Source organism: Danio aesculapii, chromosome 18 (assembly GCF_903798145.1).
Source record: "Danio aesculapii chromosome 18, fDanAes4.1, whole genome shotgun sequence".
NCBI lineage: Eukaryota > Metazoa > Chordata > Actinopteri > Cypriniformes > Danionidae > Danio > Danio aesculapii.
In genome coordinates this window covers 3,961,418-3,975,164 of record NC_079452.1, presented here as the reverse complement: position 1 = coordinate 3,975,164, position 13,747 = coordinate 3,961,418, and positions in this window count along the sequence as shown.

Below are 13,747 nucleotides of genomic sequence, written 5' to 3'. Positions count from 1 at the left end.
AGGGCCGGTGTCCCTGCATAGTTTTGCTCCAACCCTAATCAAACACACCTGCTTGTAGCTTTCTAGTGATCTTAAAGACACTAATTAGGGTGTTCAGGTGTGTTTGATTAGTGTTGGAGCAAAACTCTGCAGGGACACCGGCCCTCGAGGATCAAGTTTGCCCATGCCTGCTCTAGCCATTCATTTAGAATTGGTGCAGCCACCACAGCAGCACACAAAGGATTATCACAAAAGCACATACAAACACTAGGAAGGTGGTCTTCTGACGCTTTCAAATCATACATCCGCCTTAACCAAAGCTACCTTAAAGCTGCCCAAATGACAATTTCCAGATGAATCCATCATCTTGCATCAACACTAATTTGCCTAGAGTGAAGCTTTAAAGATATTGGTTTTAAGGAAACGGGCAAATATAGCCTATACTCCTTCTAACTATGCTTCCTTCTATCCAAACTCCTTACATTTTTTCCCGCCACCCAGTGCTCCCAGGAGTCTCCCCTAATCCATGACTCCTTTAAGAGCCAGCCTTTAATAGCTCACAATACCCGAGCAGTGACTTTGTGCCCGAGTTACGTCACTACCCCCCTTAGAGTGAAGCCTTTCAGCTATAGGATTTAAGGAAACAAGCAATATAGCCCATACTCCCTTTTTCCTTACAACTACGCTTCCTTCTTTCCAAACTCCTTAGTTTCCCCGCCACCCAGTGCTCCCAGGAGTCTCCCCCACTCCCTGACTCCTTTAATAGCTCTTTCTTTAATAGCTCATCTTACCCGAGCTGTGACTTCGTGCTTGAGTCACGTCACTGCCCCCCCATACCACCCCCCCCCCCGCCCCGCCCAGCTATATTCGCATGTGCATGCAGTAAACGCGTAAGCATCCGTGTGCGGTTTTGCACACCAATCCATACACATGCGAGTGATGTTGACGTGCGTCCGCCTACATTCATGCATTAACGTTCAGACGCACGTTACACACAAAAAAAAAATGCTGGCACCCCTTTGCCTACCCTCTAGTGGGAGTCTTCACCGCCAACCGACTCAAGCTAGAACCAGCCTTTGATAGCTCAAAGCTGTGACTTCAAGCTTCGAGTCACGTCACTGCCCCCTTGCTAGCCCAGCTTCATTTGCATGTGCATGTGCATATAGCAGGCAGGTACGCATTCGCATGGTAGTCTGCGTATGCATGCATGCACGCGTGCGGGCATGTATGCACGTGTACGTGATAGTGAGTACCCAGAGGAAACTCTGATTTTGCGGCCTGATACTCCCATATATCCAGGCGCATGTCATACAAAAGGCTGGCCCCCCAATCTCACCCTCTAACAGGAGTCTTCACCGCCCACTCCCTTCTCCCCGACTCCCGTTAGAGCTCAGCCTTTAATAGCTCAACAGTCGGAGCTGTGACTTCGAGCTCGAGTCACGTCACCACCCCTCCCAAGTCCTAGATTAACACCCTTTTTTATGCATACGTGCCTGTACGCATATGTATGTATGACTGTGCGCGTGAGTGCGCGTGCGTGCGTGGGTACAGTATGTATGTGTGTATCCATGTACGTACGTGCATTTGTATGTACGTATGTCAGTATGTGTTTGTGAGCATACGTGCGCACACATGTGCGTAAGGATTTGTATACATGTATTTATCTATATAATGATATATGTCCTTTCTTCCTTCCCTTTTGCCTTTGGGGGGCGTTCTCCGAATACACGGCTGCTGTCCCGAGTTGATTTGCGTTTTGGGGGGCATTCGAGAAACACCTGATCTCGTGTCCCTCCTAATGCTCATTAACCAGGCGGAAACCTTGGGCTCATCTATCTCCGATCTCAGGGTTCTCTCCCGGGACAGCATGCCAAACCTGCTATTATAGTTGAGCATTATCTAAGTGTTAACTCTTGAAAGTACACTTTGAAATTACCTCAGGGGTAATAACATCCTGTTGTTCTAGGTTTGGTTCTTGTGTCTAAGGTGTGACAAGAGGCGGAACTGTGTCTGAATGCATAACTGTGCAATGTATTTTCGAGTTGCAATCAGTACATTTGAGAATTGCAAAACATTCTCTGGCTACATGATTTGGTGAACAACACCTAAAACACCTCTGATGTTCATTCAAGAGGTCTTTACGTTTAATTAACGACATTTTCCTGAAGGCTCTACATTTGTTCAGGGGATGTGCTTTGTTGTGAATAGGGAAATGCTTTATCAATTGTCTCTTAACAGGCTCCTTTACGTTCAATGAATCAAACTCCTCACTTTTAGAAACATCTGTTTTATGCACCAACACAGGAAATTTGCTAGTACAATGTTTGTAGAGGGGTCTGTCATTTCTGAGGACTGTGTGGACATTGTTCGAAAGCTTGAAACTAGGATCATTTCTTGCTTTGGCTTCACTACTAACAAACTGAGTAAAGAATGAGAATGGGGGAAAACTGACCTTGTTTTCTTCCTTGTAACGTGAGCCAGCAAACATCCATTTTTCCTGCAAACTTGCTGGTAGCTTCTCCACTATAGGGTTAATACCGCGAGGAGTATCAAAGTATGATAATTCAGGTAAATAGGCATAATTTTTTGCTGTCAATTTTCCATCAATAGGTCCGCAAGCTCCCTGATTTTCAAATTGTCCTTCAGAGATAGATGTGGAAAGTTGTCCAGGCATTTGAACAGGGTACTTTCAATCACTTCTGGGGTGGCATAACATTCCTGAAGTCTTATCCATGACAAATGGAGAGTAGCATGTGGATTAGTAACATACATTGCTCGTATCCTCCTCACATGATCTGATGATTCTTTTCCTAGCCACTTAACTAACAAATCCAGCACTGCCCCTGAACTGTATCTGTGACACCATCATACACAGCAGTCCTGCTCTGTGGCTTATCAATCAAACAAGGAGTCGATTCATGTGGAAATGCTGAAGAAGTGACATTCAGTTGTAGCATGGAAAAATCAGAAGTCACCTCAGCCTGTTGTTTCACATATTCCTTTGTTCTCATGGAAATCACATGTGATGACAGTGCACTTATTTCACTGCGATTGTCATTGCATTCTATTGCTGCTGCTGCATTCTCTAACACTTCTGCTTCAGCCACAGCAGCTTCCTTTTATAAATCTAATGCTTTTAGATTTGCCTCTATTGTCGCTCTTTCCAGATCCAGCCTTGCCATCTCCTTTTTTAATTCAAGCTGTCTTTTGGTGAATGCAATTTTATGCAAGCTCTAGCTTTAGCAGCAGCACTAGCAACTGAAGACTTGGAGGAAGAATCAGCGTCTAGATCCAACTTCTGAAGATGACTTATCTTCATCTTTCCTCTCTTCAGGTTTCATATTTGTTTTGTTGCCTTCCTCTTGCATCTGCTGATCCATGGCCTTTTACTGTCCTGTTCTCTTTATATGTTTGCTTTCTTTGCGTGAAATATAAATAAACAGCCAGCCAAACTCTGTTCAAGAGCCAGGATATGAGCGTCTTGCTCCTTTAATCATGTAACGTATTCACACAATCAAACTCAGTAGCCATTGAACTGAGTAAAACTATAAATGAAATGAAAGAAATATATAATATTAATTATAAATGTTACAACAAGTTATTATCAATTTAAGATACAACATGTATGCAGATTTATTGCCAAGTCTGAAGCCTATTATGCGTTAGTGTAGATCAGCACTAACCATCATGTTCTATCATACATTAAACTGAACATATTCTACTACATTCAATCATTCATTTTCTTTTCGGCTTAGTTCTTTTATTATTTCGGGGTTGCCACAGCGGAATCAACCGCCAGCTCATCCAGCACATTTTTATGCAGCGGATGCCCTTCCAGCCGCAACCTATCTCTGGGAAACATCCATACACAATCATTCACACTCATACACTATGGACAATTTAGCCTACCCAATTCACCTGTGCCACATGTCTTTAGACTCAGAGAACCCGGAGGAAACCCACACGAACGCAGGGAGAACATGCAAACTCCACACAGAAACGCCAACTGACCCAGCCGAGGCTTGAACAAGCGACCTACTTGCTGTGAGGCGACAGCACTACCTACTCCGCCACTGCATCGCCTATTCTACTACAATATAAAACAGATTAAACATTCAGATAAACTTACAGCCAATGTTTTCGGCAGGTTTTAGAATGTGACAAAAACTATTCACGTGCTTTCTGCCATACAAGTCCGTTGCTTTCTTCCACCACTTTTTAAACTCCTAGGTTAGCCCTTTTTTCAGATTTAATATAAATGTTTTGCGTCTCCAGAATGTGTCTGTAAAGTTTCAGCTCAAAGCACCCATCAGATTTTTCATTATACCTTTTATTAAAGTCCTATTTATAATTTTTTTCACTGGGTGGCAGTTTTGGTGTACTGCTCCTTTAAGGCTAGTCCTCCCCGCCCATTGTTTCTACGTGCCTTTCTGCATGCCTTAATCTCCTCCCTCTGCTGCGTCAGACAACAGACAGACATAAAGGAAGCAGTTCTCACGTAGCGTTTGTGAGAAATACTACAGTAAGAACTTTACCAAAGTATTTACTTTACCAGAGTATTTATTGTGCAGTTGCATAGATGAGTCACACAAAGTTCACGCGCGCGCGCACATGCACACACAGACACACACACACACACAGACAGACAGACAGACAGACAGACAGAGCGCCCGTTTAGCTTTGCACTCTGTTTGCACGCATATGTGACAGGATACAGGTTAATCCTCACTGCTGTATGGATATCTGTTATGTTAATGAACAAAATAAACCTGATTTAACGTCACCAAACCAGGATTGAAGCGTCTTCCTTCATAAATGTTCTGACACTCGGCTGTGCTGATGAAGTAAAGCTAAGTTAAATCGCTGTAATTCATGACACACGTGCGCTGTTTTAAAACATTTTAAACTGGTAAAACTCACTTTTGATCACGTTTGATGATGATTGATGAACCTAGCAAACTGAACACACCTTTTATTCCCGGTTGCTTTGCGCACGTCTGGTCTTGCTGATATGATTATACACTTGACTACCAGGACATGTTAATACGCTCAGCTGTCAATCAATTCGGACTCCTACTTAAAAGTTGCGGTTGATCTGAAAACCGCTCCAATTGGTCCACCGTTTTTTGTTGCTAAATTGAAAAAAAAGGACTGGGTGTGTTTATTTCACCCCAATATGAGGGTCTATACACCATACATGCACATATGTCTGTCCAAACAGCTTGAAAAGTAGATTTTTCACCATAGGTGCCCTTTAAATCACCTAGCTTGGTCAATCCAGCCTTTGCAAAACAGCTTTTTACAGATTGGGATAATACGCCTGAATGATAAAACATGCTTCAGGGATTCATGTTTACAGCCAAGCGGAATCATCTTGATTCAACTTGCAAGCTTTCCAAATCTCGATATCTCATGTTTTGTGTCATCATCAGGAATAAAAGGTGACACATTTAAAATGGTTACTTTTACAGTTGGCGAACAGTTGAACTATAATAAAAGCAATGCTTACCACTATTCCGCTTTCTACCAACCGATTCACCAGCTGCTCCTCCTTCAAAAATACTACCATGGCCTTATTCATCCTGGACACTGAAACAATATTGTCATGTCCAACTTATTCAGCTACTTCCAGCAAAACATCCTCCACGGTTACTCCAGCTTGAGCGATGCAGCTAATTCCGTGACATCCACATGCGACTCCATCCCTTCACTCGCCAATCGGACAAAAAACCTCTCAGCAAGTTTATCAAAACTTACTCTCAAACTCACTTCTACAGTAAATAATATAGAAATAAATCAATATCACTGAAGGAAAAAGTGAAAAAAGTAGAAAAGTCCATAGATTTCCCCTCAACGCAAGACCTCTCTCTTTTCATACCGGAAATTAGGTGAGAGAGAGAGAGAGAGAGAGAGAGAGAGAGAGAGAGAGCTGGTAGGCCTCTTTAGGGTTTAAAATGACAGCAAAGTATAGAGTTTCTGACTGACCAATTCCTTCCATGCAAAAAGAATAACCATGCCTTGGTAGCAAAATCAGCTTCATACATGACAATGCACCATTTCATGATGCAAAAATACCTCTGTGGCTGCTATGGGTATAAATTCACGGTGTGGCCACCCTCCTCTCCTAACTTCAACTCTATTGTGAACCATTGGAACAGTTAGCCCTTTTGTTTTGGTAATCTTCAATTAAAATCTTACCATCTGCTTCTTTCTGTTGACTTAAACCCAAGGGCTTTCGTAGTGACTGCATATCAATAACCATGCCCCTCTAACCATTAGTTTGCTATGAGATAAACCATGCACAGTAGAAAGCGCTTCCCCTAATCAATAATCTGTTTCAGTTGGAAATACATCAGCATACTGAAACAAAAGTGTCAGCAACTTGTGGTTTACGCGGACTTTAAGCCTCCACATAATTTACTGGACATATAATTTGGGGGAATGGGACCTGGCAATGGGCAGGGAGGCAAAGAGGCTGTGCAGGAAGTCTGGCGACAGATTCTTCTCTAAGTGATTTTCCAGGTCACTTTAAATACCCAGATACAGCTATTAAACAGCTACAACTATTTACCATCCTTTGTTTTCAATTTCAATGCCCCTAAGGATTGCATATTTGCTTGGTGATGAGACAAAGGTTATCAAAAAGGCAAGCGGAGGAGGCATTGTTCACTTTATTTTGGCCTGCTATGTTGATGAGCAACATCAAAACATCTTTACCAGTCACACGGAAGTACTTATACTTAACCCTAAACATTTTCAACGCCAGAGGGCAAGGAGATGTCCTGGGTGCTTTCTTGTATGTCTTCATATTCCAGAGTTGTATTATGTTATTGTTATTTCATATTGAGTAAAATCCATCCTTACAGCAATAGGACTGTTACACTAAATATTTAAATCTAACTGCACATTATCAGTCTCATGTAATCCTACTCCATCAATAAGAGATGAAAGACCACAAGTATGTTTAATATTAGGTATAATATGAAAAAACAAAAACAAAACAATGGCTTATGAGAAACAATGACTTGTGAATAACTTATTGCCACTGTGTTAAAAGTATGTCACCATGTGATCCATAAAAAGTAACTGTAGCCTGATTACAATTGGAGTCTGATTGCATCATACAGATTACATATAATGCATTCCTCCTGAGCTCTGCCTACATCTTGAATAGCCAGTAGGTGAGTAAATTAATGTGTATTTAACATTTGTTTGTTCAGTCAACTTGCTACAGTAAGTCTTTGTTCTATGATATTAACAGGCATAACAAAAAAAGTAAAAAATTACCTAAAAAAGCCTGACCATAGAACTTTGCATTTGTAATCAATTCTGCAAGTCTGGCAGACATGTCTGACAGTCTATGGCGACACAGAAAACATAATTTAACAGGTCACAAATGCTAAAACTCTGCCTTTCAGCCTGCTGATGTTTTGAATTGAGCTGTTCCCACAGCTCTATGGGAACCCTACCGCCACAGACAGAGTAGCAGCAAAACCAGACAGTTGAGCGCCAATCCAGGATGTTAGGAATTTATAGCAGTTGGAACAGTTGTTACAGTTGTTAACATAAATTGAAAGACTGCAAATAGTGTGAAGAGAATTGTAACGTTTGAAGTTTACAACTTTGACCTACGTTGCCAGTAAAGCCATTTATCTCTTTCCAGGAATTACGCATCTAAACTGCAGCATTGCATTCTTTGATTTGCCTGGCTGCAGGCCTGTGTTCTGTCTACTATATCCTACTCAATTCTCACATCAGACAACTGCTGACAGATGCCAACAATATTCACATTTTGGGTCTTAGACATTCAATGATCCTATTCAGCATTCAATCAAGAAAAACTGTGACAGAGTTAAAAGGATGAACATGTTACTCATTATTATTATTATTATTTTACACATTATTTTGTATTTTTTTACTCATTAAGTAATTTCAAACCTTTATGATTTTCTTTATTTTGTTGAACACTAAAGAAAATATTTTGAAGACAGCTGAAAACCTTTAGCCATTGACTTCCAAAGAAATATGGAGGTCAGTGGTTACAGGTTTTCATAATCTTTCTAAATATCTTCTTTTCTTTTCAACAGAAGAAAGAAACTCATAAAGGTCTGAGACAAGTAAAGGGTTATGATGAACAATGACAGAATTTGTTTTTTTAGTGGGAACTATCCCTTAAATAATTGGTAATATGTGAGCCAAGAAATATTCATTCATTTTCTTAGTCCCTTTTATTAATCTGGGATCGCTACAGCAGAATGCACCGCCAACTTATCCAGCATATGTTTTATGCAGCGGATGCACTTCCAGCTGCAACCTATCACTGGGAAACACTCATATACTCTTACATTGACACACATACACTACAGTCAATTTTAGCATATACTGTATACCACATCTTTGGACATGTGGGGGAAACCAGATTACCCAGAGGAAACTCAAGTGAACATGGGGAGAACATCCAAACTCCACACAGAAATGCCAACTGACCCAGCCGATTCTAGAACCAGAAACCTTCTTGCTGTGAGGCGAACGTGCTACCCACTGCGCCACCGAGTTGCCGCCAAGTTGTATGACCTAATTCATATATTCATAAAACAGTAGGGGCCAAAGGACTCAGATTACTTACTACTTACAGACAGATCTTGGAGTGACAATTGAAACATGGCAGATGCAGTACAGTTTGCCCAGATTTAATTTTTACCAACCATATTCACACTATGAATGTACATTATTATTAGTCCAAAACTAAGTAATGTGTATGCGTTGTGAGGATTTGCAGAACGTGTGCTGTGAACAGATGAACATCATATATAAATTTGCTGGCATTTATTTGTTATTGCATGTGTTTTGTTAAATTGCAGCACTGTAACTTTAGCCTTATTCTGCTTCATACTAACCTGATGAAAATGTACCCCTATATACATTTCTGGAGAGCGCCAAATACATCCTAGGAGGTACTTTTTTTGCAGTTTTTGTTTTCGCAAATCCACCAGAGGCTGCTGTGTAAGTTTTTTGAGATTTCAAATTTCTCTAAATCCACCAGATGACGCTGTCGACTAACAGACTGACCAACTGATTCAACCCACCCACCCACTTCCCTAAACCCAACTGATAGTTAAAAAAAAAAATACAGATTGACCAGCGCCCACCCACCTCTCTAAATCCAACCGAGAGTGTTTTGAAAACTGGTAACAGCGGAAAAGCTGTCTATACGGATGTAAGGGCTCAACTGCTAGCGAAAAGGAACTGCGTCATACTGCCCGGTAGTGTTTGCTTTAAAGTTGAAATGCAGCCATACGTACTTCTAGCTACATAATTCGCAATCTCTAGAAATGTATAAAGGGCTATGTTTTCAGAATGTGCCTATGTTGCAAGCTTTGAGTACTTTGAAATTAAATACTTAATTTCTGCAGGATTGCCATAGGATGTAATGAAGACAATGGCTGCGTCTGAAATCACCTACTACTTAGTAGGTACTGCATTTGAATTTAAATTTACTAATCAATCATTAGAAAAGTACGTTCCATACAGTATGAATGTGAGTAGTATGAATGGAACTCATCTGCCATTTTGTCATGATCATGTAACCTACCTGCGTCTGTTGCGTCACTTCACTCCCATTCATAAATTTTCTCATGGGGCATCATAGGATATCATAGCATGTATCTTGTTCACTTCAGAATCGAGCCGGAAGTAATAGGTTATCCAGGTACTTCTCGCATACTGTTTTTCGAATTCTTTGAATTTGGACATAATACTCGGCTCGCATACTCATTTTATCATACTATGTAATATGGAAGTATGTATGTATTTTGGATGCAGCCAATGACTCCCATGTTTCCACACTCCACTACACCTTTGTTTGTTGTGAATACACACCCTTTAGTGGCAACAATTACATACACGGGACTACTATAAAATGTCATGTGGCAAGGGTTTTCACAGAAAATTATTTATTTCTGTAGCATTTTATGTGTAAATCTATTGTAAAAACTGTCATATTCCCAAATGAATAACTTTTTATTATTTATATATTCAAACAGGTTTACAAAAAATGTTTTCAATTTAGTTTAATTCATGTGGACAATTGCAAAAGCCTAGCAGTGGACTATTGGTATGTCGGTAATAGAAAAGCTGTACAACTGTTTTAAGGACACAATGCTGGCACACAGGGTGAATATACAACATTATTTTTTTTTTTCCTGTCTCCTTCATGTCTGCTTTCTTTTCCTGTTGGATACAATCACTTATGGCATCAATATACTATTACACAAATTAGAGTGTTATGTTCCACATAATTGCATCTATTGTATATACAGAATTATACATATTATAAACCCTTTTATGGGTTTTTGAAAAATACATTACATGCAGTGTGTAATGAAGTGAATAAAAACATCCAGCTGAGGTTTAAATCTGTGTGTATGCATAAAAAAAACTGTGTATAAAACTATTGTCTTTTTCTCTCAAAAGAAAGAGTAGTCTCAGTGTCATTTGAATGATTCGCCACCGTTAGCTTTAGATTCGAACCTTTAGCTGCTTTGTCATGATCTCTAACCAAAACATTGCCCCACCCACTTGTGTGAGCAGAGTTCGCAATTCATTATTACTAATGGAAGTGACATGCTCGCATATTCCTTGCGAACTCAGTTGAAAATATCTCAACTTTTCAGAATGCTGTGAGCGCACTGTGAGTCATGTGACAAAAACGGACGGATCAGCTTTATGTTGGAATATACACATTTCAGTAGACTAATTACTTCAGACAAACACAGAACACCCAAACACAGCAGTGCTTCTTATTTTTTCCAAAAATAAAACTTGTATCAGAACTGCAGCAATATTTTGTTAGTCATCCTCTGAGAAAACGATTGATGGCCGCCTAACAACAACAAAAAAACGTGATCGCAAAGCGGCTTTGGAAATGGTGAAGAAAGTGGCGCGCTCATGCTTTCCACATGATTTTAGACGTGATATGTAAACAGCTTCTAACCCTGCACCACCACAACCCCTTAACCCCACACTACCACAACCCCCACCCCAAACACTATAGGGGGTTGGAAAAATTCATAGCTGAACAAATCATGAGTTAATGGGATAATTAGATATTAAATAAATAAGAAAAATGAATGTGATTTTTTGACCTTGCTTGCATGTAAGCCTATTGTTGAAGACCCCAAACTGTGACTTTTTGTAATCCATAATAGGGGCACTTTAAAGAATCATGTGATGGAATTGGAATTGATTTTAAGATGTAAGTTGTGGAGTTTCCTCTAAATTCTTTCATTCTTTCAAAGACATGCAGACACACAAAACCATTTATGTGTGAATTTAGAATCAAGCTTTGTAGAGCTAACACCACATCTGTGAAGAGGAGGTTGCAAACCCATGTCAGATTGTGGGAGGATTAATGGTGCAGCTGCCTGTGGCTTTCAGTTTATTAAAATTGGAGGCTTATAGACAGGCACAGATCACACTTTGTGCTTATAAATGTATATGTGGAGACACAGTTAAGTGTTTAAAGTTATACAAAGACTTTGATGTTGTGCCAACCTAACATTCAAGCCAGTTGGACACAACTTCAAAGAATGTACTGGTTCTTTGATTACCTTCAGAATCTTTTGCACTGAAGGATTTTTTTTTTTTGTGTAGTTCTTAAAACAATTGATATAAGTTCCCTCTTTTTTAGCAAGTTCACACAGCAACAACTTGAAAATAATTTATTTGCAAACAAGCCTGCGCTGGTCCTTTAAAGTTCAACTTTTGCCGAATGAACTAAAGATAAGTGTGGTAGGAAAGCTGAATTTGCAAGCATTCATGGGGTTTTAAGACAACACAATAAAACTCAGTCTGTTAAAACCATACAGTTCAATAGACCATACCCTAAAAACAGTACAAAATTCAAAATGTGATTTAAAAATCTCAGTGATAGTTTACCAGTGCATATATACAATCCAAAAGAGTCATAATACACTTCTGAAAAATAAAGTTTGCAAGTATATTCTAAAAATGTTAGTTCAGACATAGGAAACTCCAAAATCTAGGAAAGTTTGCAAGCTGTTAGCCCTCTTGTGTTGGCCATGCTGCTCTCTGTATTATAGCTGCATCCCAAATCGCATACTTATGCACTATTCTCTGCCATTTTGTAGTATAAATAGTGTAAGAAGTGCGTTCACACTGGAAACTCTAAAAATAATAAGTGCACTTTAATTACCCGGATGATGCGCTCATTCAGCAGGTAAAATGAAGTGTGGCATGATGGACACTTCACGCACTCAACGACCACAGCTTTGCTCACGTAGAGGAAGGGGCGGAGCTATCGGACACACTTTTTGGATAACTTTATGTATTTTGGATGGTAAAAGCAAAATTCTTCTACGAGAGTGATTATAGTGCCTCCCGATGGTGAATGCAGTTATACTCATGACAGGTATTATTCGATAGTTTGGTCATTTATTTCCCCGATTTGGCAACCGTCAAACGTCATCAGGGAAACGGTTTGAATTTCCGCTTAGTAAAAAAACATTAGTGCTCCATTTGGGACGACACTACATACATATACTATGCTGTTGAGTGTGTAAGTGCATAAGTACATAGTACATAAATGCATAGTGTATAGTGTGCCATTTGAGACACAGCTATTGTTTCTTACTTCCTGTCAGGTGACTGGTCTTGCTGCTGGCCATACTTTTTTTTAAAGACATACACTTAAATGCCAAGAGGAATTATATAAATTTAAGAAATCACATAAAATCTTGTAAACCAGTTAAAATCATACATCAAATCATTGTAATGAATAGAGGGTAACACTTTACAATAACAGTACATGAATAAGGATGCTTTAATATGTAAACTAAACATTACTTTATTATGAACTAATGATGAATTAATGCATGTGCTAATCATGTTCTAACGTTAACTACACCATGAGTCATGTGAGTTCATGTGTGAATATCGGCCACCTTAATTACTTGTTAGTACATGATTTTTTGTTAATTAATGTACTAATTACCACATTAGTTTATGCTTAATTTAACCATCATGAACTCATGATATGTTAATGCATAATTATATCATGACTTTACTTGAAGGGGCACATCATCGTTAACCACTCTTAACTATTCATGAACTCCTTATGCACATCCATCTAGTGCATTTACACTGAACACAATAGAAAAGTGTTCTGTCAACGTCAACATGAACAGTTGAAACACAGGAGTTCATGAGTAGTTAAGGATAAGTTAATGATGATGTGCCCCTCCAAGTAAAGTCATGACACAATTATACATTAACAGCTCATGAGTTCATGTAGACAACATTTAGCTTAAATTTAAACTTTAATTAATCAATTAATTAATAACATGTACTAACAGGTAATTAAGGTAGCCGTTATTCACACATGAATTCACATGACTCATGTTGTAGTTAAGGTTAGAACATGATTAGCACATGCATTAACTCATCAATAATTCATAATAAAGTAATGTTTAGTTTACATATTAATACATCATTATTCATGTACTGTTATTGTAAAGTGGTACCGAATAGGGAACATGTCTCACAGTATGTGACAGTGACTACATTCACATGGACATCAGTAATCTAATTGTTTGCCTTAATCTGAATAAGGCAATAATATGATTAAGGTTGCTTTTCGAATGTTCCTTTCATGTTCCTGGTTTACATGTTATACTACATGATTCAATTAACGTCACTAATTCAACACTAGTTTCCTTCCACTTTACGCAAGAACAGTTTGTGTTTGTCA